The following is a 7968-nucleotide window of genomic DNA, read 5'->3' as shown; positions in this document are numbered from 1 at the left end:
ATTTTTACAAAGTTGAAAATAAATACTTTTATTTTTGCCGTATTCTTTTATTTGCATCCAGTTCAGCGCGCACAGATCAGATTAGCTCGCACGGATCAGATTAGTAGCGTGCGGTTAAAATCAGAATCTGAATAACGCGCAGATCAGAATAAGACACGCAGATCAGAACAGCGTGAGCGTCCGGTTCAGATCTGCGCGTGCAGATAAGATTCGCGCGTGTAAAGATTAGTACGCGTGCAGTTCAGATAAGATATGATAATAACGTGTGCAGTTCAATTCCCGTTTTAAGAAATTAAGTACTCACCTTGTTGACCCAGTTGACTTCGATACGCATGTTGGCTCCCGTTTTTACAGCTATCATTTGACACTTGGTGTAATGTAGTATAGGCCTCTACACAAGGATTATTGCAGATTACATAATCTTCACTGATAGCACTATGACACATGTATAATTACAAGTATACCTTAGGTATTGAGAACTTACTCACTTAAAGCATCTGCAAAACAAAATGAGTAGTTGATCCATTCACAATAAGTAGTTAAGTAGTTAGAAACAATGTTTTCAGACCCGGCCCGGAAGTCGACCCAGACGTCTTATCGGGTCAAAGGTCGGACCGGCCCGGGAGGGCGGACCGGTATTTGACCCGGATGACGTCATAAATAATATATTTATTTTTTATATATATTATAATTCATGTTTATGGACTATGTAGTATTTATTAAAATTTTGAAGGATTAAATATGTAATAAAAAGACAAAAATGGACTAAAGGTGATATTTGTATGATTTCTTAACAAAACAAAATTTTAAGATAACCCTAATATGAGAACATATGCAGGCAGCTGTCGTCTTCCTCTCTCCTCCCTGGTCCATCAACACACAACTAATATTCTGATCGAAACCAAATAACCAATTAAATCACCGGAAACCTTAGATCCGGCATCAATATAGCTCGTATCTTCTTCTTTTATTTTTCCATTTTGTCTCATAGATCTAGATCTGGGCATCTTCTACCACCAATCCGATCAATGATGAATTGAATGCTTTAAAAGAGTGACGATGATAACCCAGTTGTGGATGAAGCCGCGATTTATGGTTTGAGTCTATAGATTTTGATTTTTTTTCAATTACAAACTAAAAAAAAAATAAAAAAAATGGATTTACCGGTTCACCCGGTCTGGTCCGACCGTGAACCGTTAAAACCGTCCGGGTTTTTAGAAAACGGGTCATATAGCATGACCCGACCCGGTATAGGTGCCGGGTCCCGATCCGGCCGGGCCGGGCCCGGTTTCAAAACACTGGTTAGAAACACGATTCCGCCTGTGAAGAACTGAAACTGCATGTATTTAGTGGTTTTTAAATTAAGTAATTCTTGAAATAATGAAAAAAAAGAGCACCAAAGTTCTTGTTTAATGATAGTAGTTTATAATCTGATATAATCCAAATGGTTAAAAGAAAAATGCATGAACTAAATAGCATTTTTATAAAAGCATAAAAAATAAATTATTTCAGTTAGAATGACAAATTCATACCTGAAATAATGGCAATCGGTATTTTCCTACTCTGAAAATGCCCGATTTTAACATCAGCTCTTATGTGTAAGCCATTTGCAAAACCAAATTCCTTCAATACACCTTGAATATGGTACAAAGAATTAATCATACATCTTAGAATAATAAAAGTTAGAAAAGCAATTAAAAGAAAGGCGTAAAATAAAATTAACAGCCTAAACCATTTAAAGTCATTCAGCATGTATTCCAAGAAGGAATATATAGTGTGAAAAAAACTTTAACATAAAAGGTAATCAGTATGAACCAAAAATACAAAAGCACTTTGGTAATCCTAGATGGCAACCTTAAGTGGAAAGAAGATGGTGAAGAACACTAACTTTATAAATCAGATTAACACATGATAACTCAGATAATAATTCACCTAATAAATCAGATTATTACCTAACAGATCATGAGCTGCTAATAACAGACTTTTTGGCAAGAAATTAGCATAATGATGTCAAACTAAAACATAAGCATTTCATTGAACACTTTGTGAGCACGAGTTAAAAGAATAAAAATACATCCATTTATGTCCTTCAAGCTCCAAATAATATACAAAGAAATTCAATTTATGAAGATTGTCTTTACATTAGGCGACCACAATGTAAGAACTTTTCTTTAGATGACCCTTTAAAGCTTTCAAAGACGACACAAATGTATAAATAAATTCAACTCCTAACATCCTTGTTACTGAAGCTATTATTGAAAATTAGGGTTAGGCCAGAAGAACGGTGCGGCTGTCTTTGTTGCCTACCATTAGTTGAACGACCACCACCAGTCCACCTCCTCCGCCACTCTCTTTGTTACCTTTTGGGACGGTAGAAGTGTGAAGTAAACAACAATGTATAAGTGAAAAGTATTATATCTAAAAGATTAAGTAGAATTCTGAATTGAACATAATCTACAAATTCAAACTATCTGTATTATGAATCTAAAAAAAGGTTCGTTGTAGCAATCGATCAATCAATTGAAGCCCTTACACCAATTAGGGTTAAGAAACAGAGTATGAGTGATAAACTCGTTACATTGGGACACAAAATAGTTTAAATAAAGAATCAAAGGAGAATGAGTGTACCTTGTTGATTTGATCGAGTGAATATGAGATCCGAAAATTGAATAAAGCGTCTGCAGAATTAGGTTTATGTTTCTAAGTTGAATGGTGAAAGCGACGGCAATCGGATGGTGCAGAAGGTAGTTCAGCAACCACCACTCCGACAAAGACAAATAGGTGGTGGTTTCCCACATGATTCAGTAACATTGGAGACGATTAAGGATAAACTAGCCGTTGGCTGAAAGCTGGTAGCTGGAAGCTGAAAACTGGTAGCTGTATATATTTAGGTGTTTGGTAGAGTAGATGAAACTTTTAATAAAATGTATAAAATAACCAAAATAGACATAACTAAAAAACATAATACTAAACGTAATCACACACATAAATATATACATACATACATATATATGTGTGTGTGTGTGTGTTTTTTTTTTTCTCAATTAAATAAAACATAATCAACACCAAAAAGTCGAGAATAAAATATAATGTTGTTATATCGTTATTGTCGTGCATTCCATATCAAAGTAGCAATATTGTTGCGAACAAATTTCATCTCATTCGTTGCTCCTTCAAATAGACCAATGGTGCTTGTGTCATGGCTACTAACATCATGAAGTTCATCTCGTGGTATGTAGTTTGGATGTTGCTCCATTGTAGTAAACATGATATCTTTTTGAGAATTACGTATATAGTTATGCAATGCAAATGTAGCCATGATAACATCAATTTGTGTTTGAACGCTATACTTGGGCATTGTACCAAGTATCTTAAATCGTTTCTTCAAAATTCCAAATGACCTCAATATAACTTCGTAAAGATGAATGTGAACGGTTGAAAGCTTCTTGCATATTATTCGGGGGCTCTCTTTGAAATTGAGATTGATGGTATCTTGTCTTGGAATATGGAACAAGGTATCATTTTCTGCATGGATATCCTTTATCAACCAAATAATATCAGGAGTTGAAAAACAAAAGATGTTGAGATTTATTAAAAATACCATAAACAGCTCCATATATATGTTTAAACAATTTTAAATATTACCTTCAGGTGGGTGTGGGAAGTTGAATTTACTATCCTGGGATGCGTTAATGAAAACACGTGTGTCATGTGCTGAACCCTCCCATCCGATCGATACGAATGTGAAACACATATCGAATATACATGTTGCCATTACGTTGAAAGTTGGTACCCCTTTTCTACCAATATAAGGTAGTTGTTGATTCTCTGGGATGCAGGCCCCTATGTGTGTACCGTCAATACATCCGATACAATCCTAAATATAATTTGAAATTAGTTAAGTAACAAAATAAACAAGCATGAATGACATTAATCAATTCAATACCTTAAAATACGACATGTATCTTTTGTCGATCAAGATTTGAGGTGGTACAAATTCAAAAGTTGGATCTTTTGGTCTTATAATGTCGCGTGCTAGACCTTGAAAACCTTTATCTCTACCGGATATTTCCTCTAGAACTTCATGAAATGCTCTACTAATAGTCTCCCTAGAACGTTGAAAACGCTCCCCAGCATCCCTGTTAGATAATCCCAATGCCAATGTATACAGAAATATCCCACCTTCTCACAAGTTGACATTCTATCACTCGACTGCAATCCATAGTTTGATTCAAGCTCTCTACATAATTTCATAAACACGTTTGGATGCATTCTAAATGCATTTACACATCGTATAGGATTTCCATTCAAAACTTCCATCATCCAAGCCTGCCCTGTTTGTGATGATGTCATGCATGGTTCTTTGTATATATGCTTATAGTATGTAACAACTAGATCACTTGTATAAGTTGAATCCAACAAAAATTGTAACAATGTAGTTTGTGCTTCTTCTTACTTGTTTCATTATTCATAATAACCCTGGTAATAAATTCAATATCAGCTTAACATATAAACACATAACTAGCTAAAACATAAACACATAAATAGCTTAATATATAAAGATGTAAATAACATTCTCAAATAAATAAAAATTAAAATAAAAAGATATCAAATAACTTTCTATATATTCATGCCACCAAAACATCAAGGTAAAAAACAATAAATTAATCCAAAAGAAATAAAGTTCAAACAAATAGAGAAAATAATGTCTTTGTAACATATCCTTAAAGAAAACTTTAGTCGGTGAGCCTTTGCTTTCGTTGCAGCCATGCTAACCTACTCTGATCATGTCGCACATTTATAAACATTTCTCTTTTCACAGGATCTTCAAATAAATCCATTGCAAAGAACCACAACTCCTCATCTTCTCTCACTAATCCTGCTTCTACCATCTTGTAAAGCACACCTGTAGCAACTTCAATACTAAACTTACTACTTTCACTGAGTTTGGAAGAATCTAATTCTAATATTTCTAGAGCACGTTGTTGATTCTTATTACTTTGAGTTAAATGGTCTTTAAGTATTGAAGCCCCCAATGAGTCTCTCCCTTTACGTTTTATCGTAACTGGTTTAGGCTTAGTGTTTACTTTAGTAGGCTTCTCAAATTTTTTTGCAACCTAACTCGCAGTTGATGTTATGCATTAGGTTGACTTACTTCATTCAAAAAGTCACTGAAAAAATTATTTTCTAGAGTTTCCAAGTTTTCTAGATTAGAAGGTGTATCATTGTGTACTTGAAAAGCATCTCCATTATCACATTCTTCAACATTGTCATCCTCAAGGTTCTTAGCATGCACCTCACTGAATGTCGTTGGATCCATAGATGGTGCCACACAGTGTTCCCCACTAGCAACTGCATCTCCAAATAACTGACCCCACTCTTCTTGTAGTTGTATAGATGGTTGATTATTTTGAGTTGCTAGAACTTTCGAGTTTTCCTACATAATTAAACGGTAAATCGTTAGTTATCATTGTTACCGGTATTTAAATTTTAAATGAGTTATATTTTTGTCACCTGAATTTTTCTTTTCCATCATTCATCAGAACAACTAAGTTGCTTGGTACTTTCATTCCAGCCTACACCAGTCTCTCCGTTCTTAAGTGACTTCCAAAGGTTGTATTTTTTTCTTATATGGTCATATTTGTTCTTCATAGCTTTTTCACTGACGAATTTATGACTTATAACCTTTTCAAACTCCGGCTGAAGAGAAACCCATTTGAATGAGGAAGTTCGACCATGCTTCGTTATATATTTGTTTAAGAACCGACAAAATTCTAATATCATTTATTTTGTCCAATTTTCTCTTTTCCCTTTCTCTTTTTTAGAATCCATCTAGTAACCGTGCATACAATATACATAATTTAAAAATAAAAACAATAATTACAATCCACATGAATAATTACATATCTATATACATGTTCACATGCCATGCATACAAATGCATAAATGATTACACATATATGCATAATGCATACATTATGTGTCAGACTATGATGCCTTATCAAGTTTACTAAAATATGAGAAAATTTCACAATTATATGCATCAGGTTGACGTGTTTCATTCAAAAAGTCACCGAAGAAATTATTTTCTAGAGTTTCCAAGTTTTCTAGATTAGAAGGTGTATCATTGTGTACTTGAAAAGCATCTCCATTATCACCTTCTTCAACATTGTCATCCTCGAGGTTCTCAGCATGCACCTCACTGAATGTCGTTGGATTCATAGATGGCACCACAAAGTGTTCCCCACTAGCAACTGCATCTCCAAATAACTGATCCCACTCTTCTTGTAGTTGTATAGATGGTTGATTATTTTGAGTTGCTAGAACTTTTGAGTTTTCCTACATAATTAAACGGTAAATCATTAGTTATCATTGTGACCGGTATTTAAATTTTAAATGAGTTATATTTTTGTCACCTGAATTTTTCTTTTCCACCATTCATCAGAACAATTAAGTTGCTTGGTACTTTCATTTCAGCCTACACCAGTTTCATTCTTAAGTGACTTCCAAATGTTGTATTCTTTTCTCATATGGTCATATTTGTTCTTCGTAGCTTTTTCACTGACGAATTTATGATTTACAACCTTTTCAAACTCCGGCTGAAGAGAAACCCATTTGAATGAGGAAGTTCGACCATGCTTCGTTATATATTTGTTTAAGAACCGACAAAATTCTAATATCATTTCTTTTGTCCAATTTTCTCTTTTCCCTTTCTCTTTTTTAGAATCCATCTAGTAACCGTGCATACATATATACACAATTTAAAAATAAAAACAATAATTACAATCCACATGAATAATTACATATCTATATACATGTTCACATGCCATGCATTCAAATGCATAAATGATTACACATATATGCATATTGCATAAAATATATGCATACATTATGTGTCAGACTATGATGCCATATCAAGTTTACTAAAATATGAGAAAATTTCACAATTATAAGTGCATAAAGTTGTGTTTCAACATCATATGATAATTTAGGATGGTTTCATGTTACCAGGTCAGAGTTCTGTAATATTAATGGTTGGTTTCATGTTAACGGGTCAAACTTTAGTAAATAATAATCAATGGTGTCATGTTAACTGGTCAAAGTTCAGTAATATGTAATGGATGTTTTCATGTTAACGGGTTAAAATTTGGTAAACTAATACAACGGTTACAGAACAAAGATGCAAACGGAAGAGAGCTTCACAAAATACTGATATATTTTGACCAATTTACCCCTATGACAGCAAAAAGACCAAAACTATATTGTGAGAGATATTAACGTACTGGTAGAATCAAATTAAACAAAATAAAAGTTCATCTTAAGGGAGGTGCTGCAGCGCTTAAAGTTCATCTAAAGGAACAACGTGAATGGGACGGCTTAATTCTTGTGGCTGCAATGTGTAAAGTAAAGCTCATTTTATAATATTAGTTTAGAAACTTATTTTGACCAAAGGGTTGTTATTTTGTTATGTTTTGACCCTCATTATGGTTCAAGATTGCAGAGGAAATGAAGCCCCTGGAACCACTTCAGAAAGTTTCAATCTTTTTGTCAAGAGTTATGCCTAAAGCAAAGCTTGTATCCGCGAAAGATCTCGCTGAGCTGGAGTTTAGGGACCCACGAAAACAAAAAATGGCAAGTCCTTTCTCATGCATATAAACTTGTTTAAAGTTTTAATTTTAGTCAAATGTCTATAATGCCTTTGATTATATCATATTCAGGCTGATTATAATGTTATAAGTTACTTGGATCAGACAAGATTAAAAAATGCTGTCGAACTTCTAAAAGCGACAACCGAACTCGAATCAGAAGTGGACATGGTAGACAGAAATATCTTTTTTTTTTTATTATTTCTTATAACAGCATTTTTTAAAAGATTTGGTTTCTGCTTCCGCACCAGCATGCGGCATCACCTCCGTTCCCTACCCCTAAACCCTCACACCTTGCATCACACCTATGGTGTTGCAAACT

At 34.0% G+C, this 7968-nt stretch overlaps 1 pseudogene; it reads right to left on the bottom strand.

Moving 5' to 3' along the window:
- Positions 1-4724: 4724 nt before the first annotated feature.
- Positions 4725-5784, bottom strand: LOC143571905 (uncharacterized; annotated as a pseudogene).
- Between the last annotated feature and the right edge of the window lie 2184 nt (positions 5785-7968).

Source organism: Bidens hawaiensis, unplaced genomic scaffold, assembly GCF_021521415.1.
Source record: "Bidens hawaiensis isolate Kalapana, Puna unplaced genomic scaffold, B.hawaiensis_p1.1 tig00025610_1, whole genome shotgun sequence".
NCBI lineage: Eukaryota > Viridiplantae > Streptophyta > Magnoliopsida > Asterales > Asteraceae > Bidens > Bidens hawaiensis.
Note: the sequence above shows the minus strand (reverse complement) of the source record. Positions and strands in the feature narration are given on the sequence as shown.